Below are 18,824 nucleotides of genomic sequence, written 5' to 3'. Positions count from 1 at the left end.
CATGTTTGATGAGCAGTTTTATTTGTCATGCACATATTTTTAATTTCAGTGTGACTCACACTTTCTGAGGATATCATCATGCCACAACGTCCATTGCAAAACAAGTGAAAACCAGCGAAACCAGTGGAAGTTGAAAGTAAATTTTATTTACATAGCGCAAAACCATAGCAGAACTTATGTCAGGGAACTTGTCATGTAGAGCAGGAATAGACCGTAGTCTTTGTAATATTATTATTATTTCATAACCTTGAACACAACCAGGCTCTGGGTTGGCCAACTGCCTCAACCAGTTGGGGTCTGAGAGATATAGAGGGAGAGACAGGGGTGAAAGAGAGAGAGGAAACGAAACAGGCTTGGATAACACCTTCATGAATTAAAAATTCATAATGCAGAGTAATAATTGAAGATACTGTTATCCAGTAGTCATAGATACAAAGCCAATGTTTTCCTTTCAAAGCTTTAAAACAAACTCACTTTCTCAGTTGTTATATTATAAGAAACGTTTTTTGTTTTTGTCTTTTGTAGGAAACGTGGTCGGGATAAACTCCACAGAGCAGGACAGCATGGCCAATGTTACTTCCCTGCTTAACGAGGAGGAGGGGCCTGTCAAGGTCGAGGAGATGAGCATTTCAGCCAGTCCCGACATGATCAGCACTGTGACCCCGAGGGCAGGCCGGATCCCCCGTGCCGGCGAGGACGAGGAGCAGAGCAGCGGCATGTTTGGTGAAACAGTGGCTCCTGTGGAGGAAGCGGGTGTGGCAGCCCCACCCCAGCTCAGCCCTGATTCGGCTGAAACGGAGCTCTTGCTGCCTAGCGACACACAAGTACCGGAGGTCATGGGGGGCAAGGAGGAGGAAGTGGAGGAAGAGGAGGAGGAGGAGGAGCGTCTGCCACACACCGACCCGCCTTGGATCCATGCCAAGGACACGGCCGTGTTTGACCTGGATCACCTTATTACCACTACTGCCCCGCCCTCGGCCGCCACCAACCCCTCTAACCCCGATGTCCTCCATGTGGACTTCTTCGACCCTGCCTCTCGTGGGCGCAGCCTTGACCTTGCCCCGCCCTCTCCTTCGTCACAGGCCCATGAGCTACAGGGAGGTGACCAGACTTCCTGGGCGATGCCGGAGAACTACGACTACCTCACACCCTACGAGGATGGAGCGTCTCCCACTACTGATGAGTACACCTACAGCACCACAACCGATGCCTACGAGAGTGACGAAGACCTCCGGTTCTCTGCTGGGTCTCCAGCTCGCTCCAGGCCCCGGGTCCCAGGGTCTGATTCCTTCATCCCTGGGGAAGCACTTCCTGGCGCCGGAGCTCCAGTACCAAACGTCCCAGTTGCGGCCCCTCCTGTTGATGGGTCGGACGGGATGGGTGGATGTCGTGTGGGCTACCAGACGGTGAACGGAAGTTGCCGCTCGCCCTGCGACATGCTGCCCAACTACTGCTTCAACGGGGGACAGTGTTACCTGCTGGAGGGCATGGGAGTCTTCTGCAGGTATGATGCGACATAAACACAAACACATTCACCCGTTGACAAAAGCATTTACCGCACATTGCATTCACAAAATATAATAACAATTTCCAGGCCATAACTACTTCAAATTCACTAATCAAGTAGTTCACTAATCCCATCTTCATCAAAAATTGCAACAAGTATCAAAGGTAAACCTGTCATTGCTATTTGTACATCACTGATTAAGGTGACAGTAATTTCTACCAGCTTATTCAGCATGGCTTGCATGCAGATTCACCACATTTTCAAATTAAATAAATATAGGCCTAGCTCAGAGCTTACTTACTAACTCCTTGGCAACATTGAACTTGTTGTACACCTGTTGGCCAAGACATATGGATAACCAAATGGAAATTGGATTTGTTTTACATTAGTAATTTAACCATCAACATGGTGTTTATATTGCTGGAGCACTGACGCTCTCGTCTACACATTCTAATACAGATATTTATGGTGTCTTTCAAATCTGTGGACATTTTGGCAAAAAAGCGCCAAGATTTTACCCTACTTTAAACATTTATTCCAGATTCCATTTGGTGTCCTAGTTAATATGCATTACCACTTACACACCAAATCACATGTTCTGGAAATAACAGTATTGCTAAGACATGTAGTGACAGCCTAGGGTTCAAAGGGTTGTTAATCGAGAAAAAGCAAAAGAAGGATTAAATAAAGCAGCAGTTCTTGCATTGTGCATTTTACAAATTAACTGTATTTTGATTCCTTAAAAACATTTTCTTGTTTAATCTTTGAAAGCACTTTGTAACATGGATTTTCAAAAGTGCTTTATAAATAAAGAGTATTATTGTTATTATTTCAGAGCAATTCGACACCAGTATTTAAAATAATTTGTCCTGTCACTTGATATAAAAGGCTTCATGAAACTCTAGATTTAGTGTTCTGCTCTGCTGGTCAGGAACATGTGGAAAAACTCAGTCTAGAATAGAAACCAGCGCATTATTGTTATTTTTAACAAGAGAGTTTTATGAGGAAATGTCCCTTCATCTGCCAGGTTGTGTTCTGAGATTTGTTTTTTCTTTCTGAGCTTTGGTTTTACTTTGTCATGCAAACTGTACACAGACACTTACAAACACACATTACGGCACATCCATATAGTGAAATGGAAAGTTTTGTAAAGACGGACTCACTTATGTACAAAAACTTAACTGTTAAACTTATAGTTTATTATTTTCATATTTTTCCCCCTCTGCCGCCCCGCTGTATATTGAGAACCCTCATTACCATATGACCTGCTTTTCAGGCATTAGCCACAAACTGCAGTAATGACGTTCCTCAATACTCGATCCAGTGAGGTTGCCCATGTGATAAATCTAGGTGGAGGTTAAAAGTCAAACGGATTAAGAGAATCATTTATGAAAATATGGTGTAAGCCACAGAGTAGTTCCAGCTCAATGCCTCTGAAATTCAACAATAACAGTACATCTATGGATCAAAACTTCTTGATGAGAACAGCTTCACTTGAATTTATAAAAAAATACACAGATCAGTATAATGGGTTCAGGATTAGAGCTGCTGGGATAACTTTTCTGATTTCTAATACTGTAATATTGTGGAATTGATGTTGCACATTATGAACTGAATGGAATTTGAAGGGATCAATACCAAACCTGCATTTGCAGTCTGCAGTAAGAATTACTCCCTGTCTGCCTTTAGATGAAAATGTATAAATTTACCCCTCTTTTCCCCTTGAAACATTTTCCCCTCCCTGATCCTCCGCTTCTGTTCCCTAATGTGCTCCTAAAATAGTCACACCCCACTAATACTGTTTAGCACTGTTATTGTCCGGTCACACCTGAAAATGCCCGTGAAGTTCAGTCTAGTTGGTGAAATTCAGTGGCTTACAAGCTAACGCTAGCAAACTGGGAACATAATAAATGCTAGTTAATCACAATAGCTCTGAGACCTTCTTTATATCTTTTCTGTACTGAGCTGTTTACTCCTCACTGGTATTTTGTTGTCAGGATAATTTCTTACAATAAAGAGTTATTGAAGAGGAAAAAAAAAACTCTCAAAGATGGCAAGCTGTCAGTTAGCAAGCCCTCTGCCCTCAAAGTGATTCCATTGTAATTCATTGACTTTCCTTAATTTTTAAATGCTGGTTAAGGCGTTTACAAACTGCTACTGGTGACATATTTTATTTTGCTGTGTGAAGTTTCTCACTCCTGCTGATAATTGGCTAAATGTCGATAATGTAACATCACCTTGAGATACTTTAATTCGCATTATAATGAGGTGGAGATTGTATTAAATGCACCATATCTAAACATCAGGTTTAGGTGTGAGTCTCTGAGAACAAAGATTTATAACAGCCACCATTTTGTACTGATGGTCAACATCCATCCAACATCCATGAAGTCCATCATGCATGAGGCATGAAGATCAATGAATGCACCTGCTGAAGCCTTGAAGCTAAATTTTATCTCAATGAAAACACCTGGAACACAGTGAGCATCACAGACTGATGAGGTCTAACAATGTCAGATTTGAGGCAGATTTTTTTGTGCATGTTTTGCTATCAATCACATAAACATAGGCTTCACATTTAGAGACATACATTCCCCAGTAATCATTGAACGAATGAACCAACCAATCAGTGAGAAGATACGTCCAATTAGTGAACAGCTGCACAGATTATTGTGTAAATTTATGCACAGTGGCGACTAGCCTTGCTGACTGGAGCTGATGGGGGAAATAGACTCACCCTGCCAACAGCTACACACACATAGAGAAATACCAGACACATCCCAGTCTAAACTAAAACAGAGAATCACTGAATGAGACGGTGAATGTCTCAGAAAGCATCTAGATTTAGTTGCTCTGTCCCAAACCTCCCCACCTTTATGACCCCGTGAGGGGAATATTTGAAGGGGAATATTTGAAGATTGTTAATTAGCATCCACTATTTGAAATAACAGACATCTACTGGAACAACATTAAATTAGTTTATTCTTAATTTCTACATACAATCAAGAGAGAACTGATAATGTGACGTTACGTGAGAATTTGAATTATTTTACAAAAACAAGAAGAAGCTCTTCTTCCATTGTTAATGGAACAAGTGACAAAATTACATGTGTGACAAGAAGAAACAGCTTAAATTCAACATATTACAAGTGTTATTGACTGAGAGAGAAATGGAGCAATGCTCACGCCCCGCTTACTAACTCTTACTAAGCGGACAACATGATCCAGATATTCAGGGCAGATTTTGGGTCTCAGTCAGCAGATAGTAGCAGTGATGAACCTCCTGAGAGTGAGTCAGACAAGGGCTGGAGAGAGACTGAGAGGCGTTTGACTGCTGGGCAAAGCGCAATATGGGTCAATGGAGCGCTGGCACAGATGAGGACCAATATGTTCCTCTGTGTGCGTGTGTGTGTGTGCGCGCGCATGTGTTCAGGCATGATCGCGTGTCTGATTAACCATGTGACTGAGTTCATGTGTGCATGTGAAACTGAGTTCATGTGTGTTTCCACTGTATATTTGTGTGTTTGTGTTGTGTGTTGGTGCGTGCAACTGAACTGGAGCTGCTTCATACATCCGGCCAATTCAATTACAGCAGGATGAATGTTTGGACCTTTAACCCTCTGCAGTAAAACTCGTGACCCTTTCAAGTGCTGTTTACTAACCTCAAACCTGCTTGTCGTATCTCTTTCCTACAGGCTGAAATACAAACCTGCAGGGCCCGGACGCTTACCTTTTACATTACATGATAACACTTTGTACTGCTGAAAACAGCACAATGCTTGAAAGGATAGTTTTTAAATACATGACATGAAGAATATTTAAACTTTAACTAATTCAATAAAACATTATTACACTGTATATTTAATTGACATATTGACATCATAATAAAAACAATCAAAAACAAGTATATTTAGTTATTATAATGTTCAAACCCTCTGCTCTTCTCTACAAACTGTACACACACCTGTTCAGAAGCACACACCGCTGTCTTGATATGCTACTTTCCAGTTTTCTTACTTTGGTATGTGTAAAGTCTCCAGAAAAGCTTTTATATTTATGCCTGACACAAAGGGTATATATGGGCTGTAAATATCAACAGCGTAGGTTTTGATTTGTAGATCAGCGTTCATCATTTAAGGCAACCCCGCAACACTAGACAGATCAGGCCGTGTCCTGCCTTAAATATATTCCACACACCACCTGTGTTTATATTCTTTCATTTACTTTTTAATACAGAACTATGGTGGGCTTTGCAAGTTCTTATTAGGATTACATCCAGGTAACTATTTCACTTTGACTCATTGCTGAACAGGAGACTGTGCCTGTGCAGTCGCCTGTTTACGTTTATATTCACAGAGAGCAGCGATTGCAGCGCGTGTCGTGCAACTTCCTTAAAATTATGTTTTAAAAATCTCCACTGGCAAACTTCAGAACCTAACAATATTGAGGATTACAATATATCAGCCTTTGAGTGGGCATGGGGAATACAAAGGTTAAACAGAAAGCCTGAGTTACAAAATGGGGTCGTGGAGTTCAAAAGATTTGGGCAATTACCAGACAGGAGGGTTCTAATGAAGTTAAAGGACACTGTGAGTGTACAAAGCATAGTAGCAAAAACAAGGAGATCTGGAGGATGGTAAGAGAAAATACTGAAGTTGGAGTGAAGTTTTCAGTCTGAGCTGTCAAACACACCGACAGAGTCTGTGTCAGTTGCTATTTTCACTTCCAGAGACTGTGGCCAAAACATTTGCTGCAAAAACACTCCAGTGGTCAAATTTACTCGAATAAAGTGAGACAAAAACACACCTTTATGACAGCTTTCATTTTGTTTGATTTGTTAGAACAAACACACTGTCATTTTAAAGGTATCTGCGGCATCTCAAGCACTGACTCTCCTGTCCCTCTGACAAATGGGATCTGACAGCGTCAGCATCGTAAATCGCTTCCTCCTCTGGAGCTGTAGGACTAAGGACCATATTCGGAGAAACAGATGAGGAAACTGGGGGTGGAGAGGAGCAAGGGTGTGTGTCAGGGAAACAGAAAGCAAGGACAAAAGAGAGAGTGTTTTCATTCTGAATGTTTGTGGCAGAAAACGTCTGATATTGAAAGAAATAGAAAGCGAGGGAACTGAAAAGGAGTGAAAGGGTTATAGAGAGGAAAAGAAAGCAAAAAGCAATCAACAGGAAAACAGGAAAACAAGTGGCAGAAACACAGAGAGAGAAATGAGAGGTGGACAGGGAAAATGAGAGGAGGTGGAAGAGAAAGTGAGTGAGAGTATGAGTCAGAACTTTATAACGTTTGCCAGTATGGAAACGGCTCGGCCGAGCCAGGTTGAATTTACTGTGTGTATCTGTGTGTGTGTGTCCTGCAGCTTGATGTAATTAAGGGAAGTTTTGAGCACCAACAGCAGTTTGTATCCATTTTAGATTTCATGACCAAATCATGGAAACAAACTCATATACTCACATTCACACACACCCGCACACACACGGGATTATGGGTTTATTAGGGATCACTTCCAAGTCAAAGAGCATGGAATCAGGCCAGAGGTCAAACACACAGGAGATTTACGACGGCTGAGAAGGTCGGGACAAAAGATGCACACATGCAAACACACAAACACACACACACACACACATGAATACACACAGACACACGGTTTGTTTTTGCCAAAGGTAGTCTGGCCTCAGCCTGACGCATTCAATTGTTGATACACACACACACACACGAACAAATTTGTTTTTGGCAGTTGGACACTACACACATGCAAACAAAGATACATGTAGGATCATCAGGTTTTATTGATCTTTATGTAGGCAGGGCTACAGGGTTTATTGAACCATTTCAGTCCGTGCTTTTTTGTCTCCGTCTTTGTCTCTTTGCCAGCCTCAAATTCCTCTGTTTTACGCTCTTATTTTGAAAGAGTTGTAGAGAGGAAATTGTCTGCACCAGATTTATCAATATGCACAAAGAGTGGGGTTATGGTGTTTTTCCCTGAGCTGAAACAAAATCATGTATCACATAATAGAACCAGGCAATATTGTACTTTACATTTACATTATTATTTACATTTGTATTATAAGATGGTATATAAAGTCAATACACCTAAAACTACACTAAACTGTTAAATGATAACTATTCTCCTACTTCACATTGCGTAAGCAATTATAAACAATAAGGTGTGCTGATAAATGAAAATAATGAACATGGTGGAGGCAAAGAAACATTTAGCAGCATATACTACAGTGGCATTTCCTTCACAGCCCATTATTTTTGATATTGGGACACCTCAGAATGTATGATTACCATTATGTCCTTTTACCAGATATTGGTAGTTAACCACCAATATCCACTATTTAATTTTTTTAATAATTTGGTGCAAGATGAAGCCATGTGTCAGCATTTCCTGAAGGCAACATGAACATATTTCCAGCTTATATGCCGTATTCCTGTCAGGGTCAAAGGTTGAGGAGCTTTCAATGAATGCAGTCCCTCGATGGCTGATGGTTGTAGTAACTGTGAGCGAGGGCCACATCTGCATTCCAGTAATTGGTTTGCGGTTTATGTTATTGTGAGTATTCTTCTCCAGGGACACAGCAGTTTATTTAAATAGGTTTTGGTCACAGTCGTGTTCATGCTGATTGGGTCCTTTGCAGTGTTAACCATCCTCTCTTTACATATGATAGCCCAGGCTGTTGACAGTAGAGAGTAAATGGGACAAGCAAACAGAAATTACTAATTACTAAATTAGGTTGTACTATTTTGCTCTCCACAAATATGAAAATAATTATTTTGGATGGTGCAAGCGAGATACTTTTATTGGGTTGTAGAAACTGTGTTTCAGTGTTCAGCAATCTTCATGCAGCATCACACTCCTACGGTACACACACATTTGTAATCATTTGTTCATAAATACATACTTTGTACAGTTCTCTCTTCTTAACTTCCCACTCGGCCTAAACCCTGGAAAAATTACATTATTACGATGGTTTGAATTGGTCAGATTCAATGCCAAATGGAGAACAGTGATTATGTCGTCATGTTTTCAAATCCCTTTTCAGTTTTTAAATTGAGGGATTTAGCTTTACTGGCTGATTGAATGGAACCATTTTCTCCCCTCTGTGGTTACTAATAAGGTTATAATGGTTCCATCTGCATAATGGAAGCCAATGCAGTGATTTTTTACTTAAGCTGGTTTGTTTTTAATATGGTGCAGAGGACTGGATGCCACAGGGAAATCTAATAGGATGGCTGATGAAAAAAAAAGCATCTAGGCCTAAAAAGATACAATAATGTATGTGTTTTCAGATGGAGGTGGTCTGGAATATATGATAAATTAATTTTTCAGCTTGTCTAACATCAACTGCTGAATTGCCAAAACTTTCGAACATCATGAACACAGTACAGCATAGACATCCAGTCTTTGGTTTCATTTTTCATTTTTCAACTTCCTAGTGATGAATGAACCTCTTCACCAACCCCAAAAGGGGAAAGGGACAGAAATGTCACATGATATGATCTAAGAGGTACAAAAGTAAAGTCACAAATTAAAGTTAGAATACTCAATTTTTTTTTTATGGCCCAAAATTTTGATTCTCAGTACTATTACTATAAATCTTGTAGAAGCATAATACCAATTACTGTCTAAAACCAGCTGAATGCTCAACAGAACTTCTAGCTTAGTAGTTCCCAATTTTGGCCTTCGACCCTTTAAAGCACAGCAATGACTCAGTAACAGTCATCCAAAGAGTGCTGTTTCCTATTTGCGGGAAATCATTTCTTGCTATCCATTTAATATTATTTTCAGAATGTCAGAATGTGCTCATTTATTGCAGAGTCATGATACGTTTTATTTCAACCAAAGAAACATTGAAGTCATGATCAGAAACCAACACATGAACATTGGAAGGAAATAAGGTCACTTTGCCAATAAGTACTTCTAATCACAGGGGAGAGGCGTTTCCATCCCAGTCATCCATCCATCACAGTTCAGGCAGACAGGTGTGTTGTGTAGCAACAGTGAAAAAGAGCACATGATCTGAAACATCTCCTTGCTGGATATTATTGATATATAAACTCGCATAATGTTGCAGAGTGTATAATAGGTGTCTGGTAACGCTGTACTGGGATCAGGCTTGTGAGGTACAGGTGAGCAGGAGTTTCTCACGTGTAAAAGCTTAATGGCATTCAATCCTGTTTTAATTTATAACCAGTTAGAGACTCTCAGTGACTTCCGTGTTTTGATGACAGACCAATAAGAATATCAGGAGGAGAATGTTATTTGGAAAATAAGCGACAGCGGAGCCGGTTCAGTTGCTCCTGGGACCAACTCAGTTTACATGTAATCTGTTTTGAAATCACAGTAAATCTATATTGCAGAAGTGTTTTATTGAAGAATTAAGCAGTGTGCAAGGGGACATGAAGACATCCGGCCCTGCTGAAGGTTTTTCTCCCACATTGGAATTTGGTCTTTAGAGGTCTAATTAGTTAAAATACTCTGGTATTTCAATAAAGGTTTAGAGAAAAATAAATGAAAAAATATAATGCAGAAATGTGTTTCCTCTTTTCTAACATATTAATCATCTCCATCTCCTGAGATTTATGTTTGAATTAACTACAGCACATCAAGATTAGAGCATTTCGTAAGACTACAAAGTATTAATTTACAGTATCTTGAACTCATTCAGTGATGTCCCTGAGGGGGGAGCTGATGAAGTCACAGTTATTTTTATCAACTCCAACTCAGTCAGGAATCTTTTTCTAATTGAAACAAAACAACTATAAAGTTTTATCCTCTTTTTATCGTTGTCTTTCGTTATATTTTCCATAAAGTTGTCTAACCAGATGGGATCAAACTGTGTGTCCACAGTCTCTCCTCGTCTCTTCTGTCAGCATTTTAAAAATCAAATCCAGTTTTTAATCCTGCCCTCGACCTGACCAGTTGTTGTCCTTCCCCTCCCAAAGCCCTCAGCATATAAGAAAATTACCCACATGAGGTTTTGTTTTACTGACAGAATCACAGCTGATGTTTTTATACTCCAAACTCGTGATAGAAAAGAGTTTCCAGAGGCACAGAACCATATGTCTACTGTCCTCTGCTGCTCTTTTATCATCAGATCCACCTCTTTCTGGGTGCTGCTGTTATGAACCAGTGTTTCCTTCTTTCTCACTCTCTGCAGTTATTGCATAAGAAAATATGATTTGCTTCAAGGAAGAAATGTTAAAAATAGAGTTGTTTTAATGCAAATATAAGACTTATGCTAAAATATTCAGTAAACACCCCGTTGTGCCCACTCCTGTCTGTCCAGATCCTGCTCTTTTGGATCTGGCCTTCTGTTTGTTTGCTCGCTAACCTTCCAAAGACCTTGATGAAATACATTTCTCCCCTCCCTTTGTTCTCTGTTCATATCGCAAAAGAAAATGTGCTTTCCCTTCACAAGTTTGTCCATTTGTTAGTCAAACGGATATCTCTAAAACCTTCAAAATTTCATTGAATGAAATTAGTTTTATTCATATCTGCATCTAGCAGTCGTGTCTTGGCGAGCCCTATGACAATTTACCAGTGGGTCTGATGTCTCCGTAGTGTTTTAAACATAATATCTAGTAATTATTTGTGTAAGATAGGTTAGTGAATTGAAATCTAATATTTATTGTACGACCAAATTGTTTTTTGCCATGCCTCTGTGTAGTTTTGGCTCCTTATGTGTACAGATCATGCTACACTTAAATACATATAAATGAAAACAAACAGGAACGTTGTGGTGTAGCCTTCTGTATGTATACAAACTTAAACCTGCAAAACTGATTTTTCAGCAGTTAAGGTCAGTCTTCTTTAGGCTGCTGAGGGAAATATCTGCTTCACTATGTATGTTCATCATCTAGTCTCTAACTATGTCTGTCTTTTGGGCCTGAGCTGGTATCGTACAGTTATGTTATAGAGCTTTTTTGTGACGCTACAAAGCTCTATAAAGCCGAGGGGGGCCGCAGATTCATGCAATACATTTACATTTATTCATTTTGTCAACGCTTTTATCCAAAGCGACTTACAATTGCTATATATGTCAGAGGTTGCACGCCTCTGGAGCAACTAGGGGTTAAGTGTCTTGCTCACAGCAGATTTGAACCTGGGTCTCTCACACCAAAGGCATGCGTCTTATGCACTGTGCCATCACCACCTCAATAATTCTCTGTAGGCCATTTGATACATTGAGAAAAATATCTAATATAGGATGCAAGTTCAAACTTTACATTAACTATCACACACTACTGATCATACTAGAATAACTAAGACTTCAGTGACAAAAAGTTTGACGTGTATTGAATTGAGTTTGTAAGAGGGTACGTGGCCTCGCTTTAAGCAGCACTTTTGACTTCTTGGAGTTTGGACTTCTTCAGTATTTTCATTTTGCAAAAATACCTACCACTGCTTGTCTCCTGCTGGCTATTAGCCCTTAACTGACTAAACCAACTGTCTGTCTGGAATTGGCCTTTCACCACCCCCCTCGTCTCCTTCCTTCTCACCCTCCATTACTCCTCATCAAAACCAACAGGGGGTCTTATTAGAGGGCCACAGCCCCATCTGCGCCATTGTCACCCTGTGTAAGTTAAAGACTCTCTCTCTCCTTTTTTCTGTATGTCTGCCTCTTCCTCTCTCGCCCCAGCGGGCCAACCTAATCAGGTAAATATTGAGAGGATTAGTTAGCCCTTTGTAATGTGGCTCAAGCCACCCCAATGCTAATTCTGCTGTATTTCTGCACACATTAAATGTGGTTGCGGTGGCCTGCGGCGATGGAGATAACGACAGGTTCAGGAGGGAAAAAAACTGTGCTGTGGGACACAATGGGAAGGCATGTTGGACGGGTGGGCGGTTTTACAGGGGAAGGAGAGGAAAAGAGGGAGGCTGGTGGACACATCGCAGCCAGAGGGAGATTGTTTTTTAATGTTTAAAAGAGGTTTGACAGTGAGAGTTTTTTGTCCCTGATTTGTCGCTGAATTTGATTTCTGCTCTGAGCAGCTGCCCTGAACGTGAGACCTTTGGAGAAGGAAATCCAATTCTAAATATTCTGTTCAAATTTCAGCCAAGAACAATTTCCTCTTTTGTGTGCTTGTTAAACTAGGTTCCAAAACATCTTAATGGATATGCTCATTCTGTAGTTATTTTATTGTTAACAGATCCCACGAAAAAAAATAACTTCAACAGGAGAAAATAGTGCATTTGTGAGGGAAACTTTTCAGCTGAACATTAATACCCATATGGTACCCTATAGCTCCAACAGCATGTCTATCTCCAGAAACTATGAATGAATAGCAGGAAAAATGCTAAAAATACAAACTCACCAGCTTATGTGACCAAAAAGCTGGGGAAAAAGTGGCTGCTGAGCAGCACTCCAGCCAGGGAGTAAGGAAGGTGTCCTGCACTATATATGATCTAGTACAGTCCTGGATTGGGGTAGATGCTCTAGTGAGTATTTACAGCAGCAGGGTGGTGTATTTGGGATTGACTAAACTAGTGTGTGTGTTTATAGAAATGAAGGAAATGTTACCCAGTGTGATGGAGTGGCTCATTGATTTGCTATGGAGATTTGTGGGAACAGATCAACAATCCGTGTGTCAATGTATAATCTGTAAATATAAAACACTTCCACAAATCTAAATATACATAAAAATAAATGGCATCTGCAAATACTCCAAATTCTGCAAATTCCACAAATAAAATAAAAAAATTGAATACTTTAAATTAATTTTATAAATGAACATTTGTAAATATCTTCTGGTAATATTTACATCTGCCCTGCGATGGACTAGTGACCTGTCCAGGGTGTATCCCGCCTTTCGCCCGATGTAAGCTGGGATTGGCTCCAGCCCCCGCGACCCTGTATGCATGATAAGCGGTTGACGATGAATGGATGGATTGAATATTTACATCTCTCAGTGTAAATACATGGCCGTTCTGCACAGACGTTACAACTACATTAGTAAGTGCACACTATTACTAAGATTTTAAGTTTTTGTGACTTTTACCCATCTGAAAGAGTAAAACGAAAAATACAAAGGATGAGTTGGCTGGCTGTTAGTAGCTAGATAATTGCCAACTGAAGAGGCAGGGCAAGCCCACCTCTTTAGGGACCTGAAAGTTGTCCGAAAGCATCCTCATTAACATAATTAAATAACGAAGGCTCATAGAAAGACTGCATGCTATTCTCTTACTTTGAAATGCAGAAATGTCATGAGCAGCACATGCTACCTGAAAATGGTCAAAAGTCGTCCGATGGTTTTTTGTTCAGACAGGCAAATTAGAAAATGATAGCATAGCAGCATTATCAGCTTGAGCCTATTAGCATGCTGACATTAGCATTTAGCTCAAAGCACCGCTGTGCCCCACTGTGCAGCCCCACAGTTTTAGGACAATAATGGAGCTCTATGGCACAGATGAATAAGATATGTAGGCTTTGGATACACCAGAAATGCATGGAAAGTACAGTTCAGCTCAATTGTTTTCTTATTTCTTTACCATTACAAGCAAACCAAAACATTCACCTTGGTCCTCCTAATGTCAAAAATATAGAAGGAAAAAATCTTTTGCACAAACTGAAAGCAGAGACATGATTAAGCTGGAGGAGCTTGGCAAAATGCAGGAGGGAGGAGGAGGAAGTAGAGATGGGAGGGAGGAAAGATGGGGAAGGTAAAGAGACATTGAACAAGAAAAGAGATTTTCAAGAAGACAAGAAGCGGGAGAGAAGGGTGGGGAGGAGGGGGAGGGAGGGAAGAAAATAGAGGAAGAAAGAAAAGAAATGGGAATTAGCCGCTAAAGCACTGCTGTGTCCCTCTGGACGGCTGAGCGAGGATGCGTGTGATGGAATGACATGTCAGCGCCGCATCTGCTCCGTTTGCCGCTCAGCTGGGTTGCCATGACGACCAGCACATCCTCGCTCGCCTTCTTCCTTTATGCATCCCTCTCGCTTTCTATTTGCATCCCTCCTCCGCCCTCCCTCCCTCTAACTCTGACATACATAAACCTCTTCATTGTGTGAATGTTGAGTAGATTGAAGTCTACTTGAAAATGTGACATTGGGCATCGTGCCTCACTCTCTCTCTCCCTCTCTTTCTCACATATGCCCACACTCAAAATGTCTTCTGGCTCGTTGTCAGCGTTCCCTTCAGCTGGCAAAATCAAAGCACCAAGGATTCAAGAAGGATACAGGAAATCGGTCGGTGAAAAGAGTCTGCTTTGCATGTAGAGAATGTCGGCGGAGCAGCCATACGCCCCGACACCTATTCATTTCATACCCCCTCAACTGTGTGTGTGTATACAAACAGTTAATTGCTTTGTCATTTGTTAATGAAATCTTTTCTGTTTCTAGCGATTCACCCACTTTTAGAGTGGGGGAACATAAACTTAGAGCTTCTGTGGTCATTTTGGTTTTAAGTGAGTATTATGACCCCCGGATGCTCAAAACCCACTGAAACAACATCTCTGACATCTATGAAAAATACATGAGTAGGATAACAAGTTCTGTTTCCTTCACGCTTGAAATACCATTGGCAGTTTTGTATTTTTACTTTGTGTGTATCTACGTTTGTCAGCAGTTTGACAGCCCTGTGGTCAAAAAAACAAAGAGTTGACTTTCTTTCACGCCCCATAAACCTACAACCTTAAACTGGGTAGTCTTCTTTGACAAAAAGACTTCAAGCATGAAAGTAATGTTGACACATGGTAGAGATACTGACTGACTTCTATTAAGTATAAATATAGGAGAATGATCTTTTAAAACATTGCATAATGATAAATTATATTGATTGAATTATTCAGCCTCCATCGCCACAGAGTTAGTTGTTGCGTTAGTTAGTACAGAAAGAAACAAGACAGGCGTGTTTTTAATGGAAACAGGTCCTACGGTCACAGAGCTCCACATTCTTCCACTCATGTGACAGTGAAACAGTGTCGCTCACCAGAGTTATAGTCTCGTAAGCGGTGAAATAGATTTGCCATTTGACGCGCCAAACAGTCTGTAGACAAAGCCATCTGCCTCTGTCATTCATGTCCCCGGGCGGACGCCGTACTCTGCCAAATGGTTACGGAGGGAGTCTGGGACTCAGATGGCGGCTGTGTGTGTTTTTGTGTGTGTCCACATATGTGCCTGTGATGTACATCTACATGGATGCCCATATGCATTGTGTTAGCTCTTATAAACGCAAATGTCTTTTATGATTGTGTTGACAGAGTTGTGTGTTTGTGTGTGTTTGTGGGTGACATCGAGTGTGTTTATAGATGGAAAATGCCCCGGGCCCTGTTTTCTTTTTCACTTTCTATTTTCAGACGCACAAAGTGAAGACATTATCCTTTTTTTTGAGTAAAGCATCATTCAAAACCTGCCGGCGATGCTTCCATCCTGCGAACACGCCTGGGGATGATTACTTCACAATAACAAGATCTTTGTAACATGCAACATGTTGTGAAACATCACAGGTTTTAGGGCTTCACATGAAAAGCCTTTTCAGAACCAAGGCAGGTAAAGCAATATTATGTAAGATTTGGCGATTTGGCACCCACAGTCCACAACTTTGCTAACACAGCCAAACTTCAAGCAAGTGTGACAACACAAGACATAATAATATTACTTACTAGTCCAACAGAAATTTGTCTTTCCAACTTTTATTTCAAAAAGCACTTAACAACATCCGGCAGCCACTCTCTTTTTTTCCGTCTTAGCTTCCTCCGTCAACATCCTCTTCTGTGTATTTGCCTTTGCCATTAGCTAACGCAGTCCAGTTATGTGCCCGCTCACCCGGCTCTGGCTCAACACCAGCGCCGCTCTCCACCATCTGTTTGATGGTAGAAAAGTTACATAATGGTGCTTTAACTTCAACCAGAAGAGAAATTATATTGAATGTTCTAAATTGGAAAAGGGAGGTGCTCAAAACAAACACAACTGAGAAATTATTGCTAGAAATGTAAAAACTGACACGCTTACACACGATTTACTGAGTCTGAGTATCTCATGGAATCACTAAGGTGTTTTACCAAACTAACCATTTCCTCTTTTGTTCTATTTCTCTATTTTCTTTCCTTTCTCCCTGTTCACAACTCACTGCACTTCACACTTCCCACCTTTTCATCCTCTCTCCACATCCACATCCCTACTTTGTTGCTATGTTTCAAAACTGTCATCTACCATTTCTTTCTACTGTTTCTTTCCTCTCAACCCCAATTTTCTCTTCATCTTTCCTTCCGCTTGTGACTTTATCCCTTTCAACGTCCCTCCCTCTGTCCTCTATTCCCTCTTCTTTCTCTCTCTATGTCTCTTTTAGATGTAACGTCCAGGATTACATCTGGCACAAGGTGCTCGCTGCGAGTCGGTGGTGACCGAGTTCCAGGTGATGTCTGGCCGTGGGCGCTTCAGCTCTGGTGGTCCTGCTGCTCTTCATGATCATCGTCTGCTTTGCCAAGAAACTCCACGTGCTCAAGACGGAAAACAAGAAGCTGCGCAAGCGCAGGTGAGGCTCCATCAAGAGTCTGAACTAAGTGATAGCTTAATATAAAAAATGGGCTTCATCTTCCTTGTTGTATTGGTGGATTGGGTCATCCTGCCCCAGCTAGGAAGCATTATTCACTCCAGTTCACAAAGAAAAAGTATGAAAATATATGGCTATTTAGTCTTTTGGGGGGGCTATACCATAATAGTTTTTTTAGGGAAAAAGAAGATGTAGACTTTTCTTCCCCACAAAGTATATACAAATATACAAACCCAAGCGAAATCCATCTGTCAAGACTTCCTTTTAGTGTGCATGATGTGTCTCCGATCAGTAGACTAATTTAATTTTGTCTAAGTAATCAATCAAACAAAACTAAAAGTAAAGTCTTTAGTGCTTTGCTCAAAGGCATTGTGGTGCAGATTTATTGTCATTCACCCAGCAGACACATGGAGTCTAGGCTGCGTACATTACTCTCATCAATGTTAAAGATGAAGTAGAAAGCTTTGTTTCTGTGGCTGGCACTGCCTCTGGGCCAAACTGCTGCCCGGCTTGTGTTTAGTGTGAAGTTTAGAGAGTGACAAAGACAGACCGGTCGATAGAGAGAGCAGAGGGGGGAAGAAGTGTCTTAGAATTAAAATCTAAAGGCTAAGCAGATAACCAAAAGCTTTAAACCCTCCCTGAAATTTAATCGACATGTCAGTGGTGTGTGGAAATAAGTCTTGGACAGGGAAAATATTCTTGAAGTTGAAGAATAAAAAGTAAGAATGTGGCACATATGGTATTTGTGTTGTGAAACGTGTTGATCAGATCCAAATGTCAACAGCAATCCATGTTTAGATTCCAACAAGTCGTCATACCTAAACAACAAAGTCGACTAAAGGTAGTATGAACATTTTTCTGATGTGGGCTCTGACCAGTTAAACAAAGACTTTTTACTTTTTATTCCAGCTTAGGCGACTAAGAGTAGAATAGACTGGGGAAGGATGGTCTTCATGGTTGAATAGAAACACTGACTCGGTGCAGTAGGAGACTGTTTTTGTATATATGTATATTTATTTATATTTTTTCAGGTTTAACATTCCTGATTTACAGCATATCAGTTTATTATTAGCAGTTGTATTCTTTTGTTGAAGGCTATGTGTTTAGATGTGTGAAAACAAGGCTAAGTGGAAACAACGGACAATGACCGTGAGCTGGCAGGATCAGGGAAGCTTGAATACTTTTTTGTAAAATGTCAGGAGAGCTCACAGCAGAGTAACTCTTAGTCATTTTATAAAGCGCGAATGGTTGAGATTTGTTAGGGAAACATTAAAGAAGAAAGGCAGGAGTAAACGACAGCATCGTCCTTCACAGGAGCAGTGAAACACGAGGCGGTGGAGGCTTTCGTGCCCTGAGCGCAGGAATCATTTTTCACAAAATCACTTCTTCTCACATTTTCAGGCAAGAATGACTCAGAATGATTGAAGCAGTAGTGTTCAGTGCCTTGCTCAAGGACATATGATAGGAATTGAACCTGTTTGCTTCAGCTGCAGTTCAGTCATACAGTCTAACAACTGCACAGCTACAATCACAGCATAGTTGTCTGCACCAGTTTTATTGCCCTCATCACGTAAATGAAAAGGCTAAAAAAAGCACTTGGATTAGATTTATGTCCATGTTTATAGTGAGCCTGTTTTCCTTTTGATCAACAAAGTTAATCTTATTAACCTCATTTTAAACGTTCAACACTGAACCAAATTTGTAAACAGATACAAGCAGTCGGTTGTAAAGGTGACGCTGCAATTAAATCATCCCTCATTTGAGTTAGTGACAGCAAAGATGAGGATAAGGAATAAGAAGAGAG

At 40.6% G+C, this 18,824-nt stretch overlaps 1 pseudogene; it reads left to right on the top strand.

The window, feature by feature from the left end:
* Positions 1–525: 525 nt before the first annotated feature.
* Positions 526–17,002, top strand: LOC119883945 (annotated as a pseudogene).
* The last annotated feature ends 1,822 nt before the right edge of the window (positions 17,003–18,824 follow it).

The sequence above is a fragment of the Micropterus salmoides genome, unplaced genomic scaffold (assembly GCF_014851395.1).
Source record: "Micropterus salmoides isolate LMB-PRFRI ecotype aquatic unplaced genomic scaffold, ASM1485139v1 Ms_hic_scaffold_3037, whole genome shotgun sequence".
Classification (NCBI taxonomy): Eukaryota; Metazoa; Chordata; class Actinopteri; order Centrarchiformes; family Centrarchidae; genus Micropterus; species Micropterus salmoides.
The sequence above is the reverse complement of the archived record's forward strand: the minus strand, read 5'-3'. Positions and strand labels throughout refer to the sequence as shown.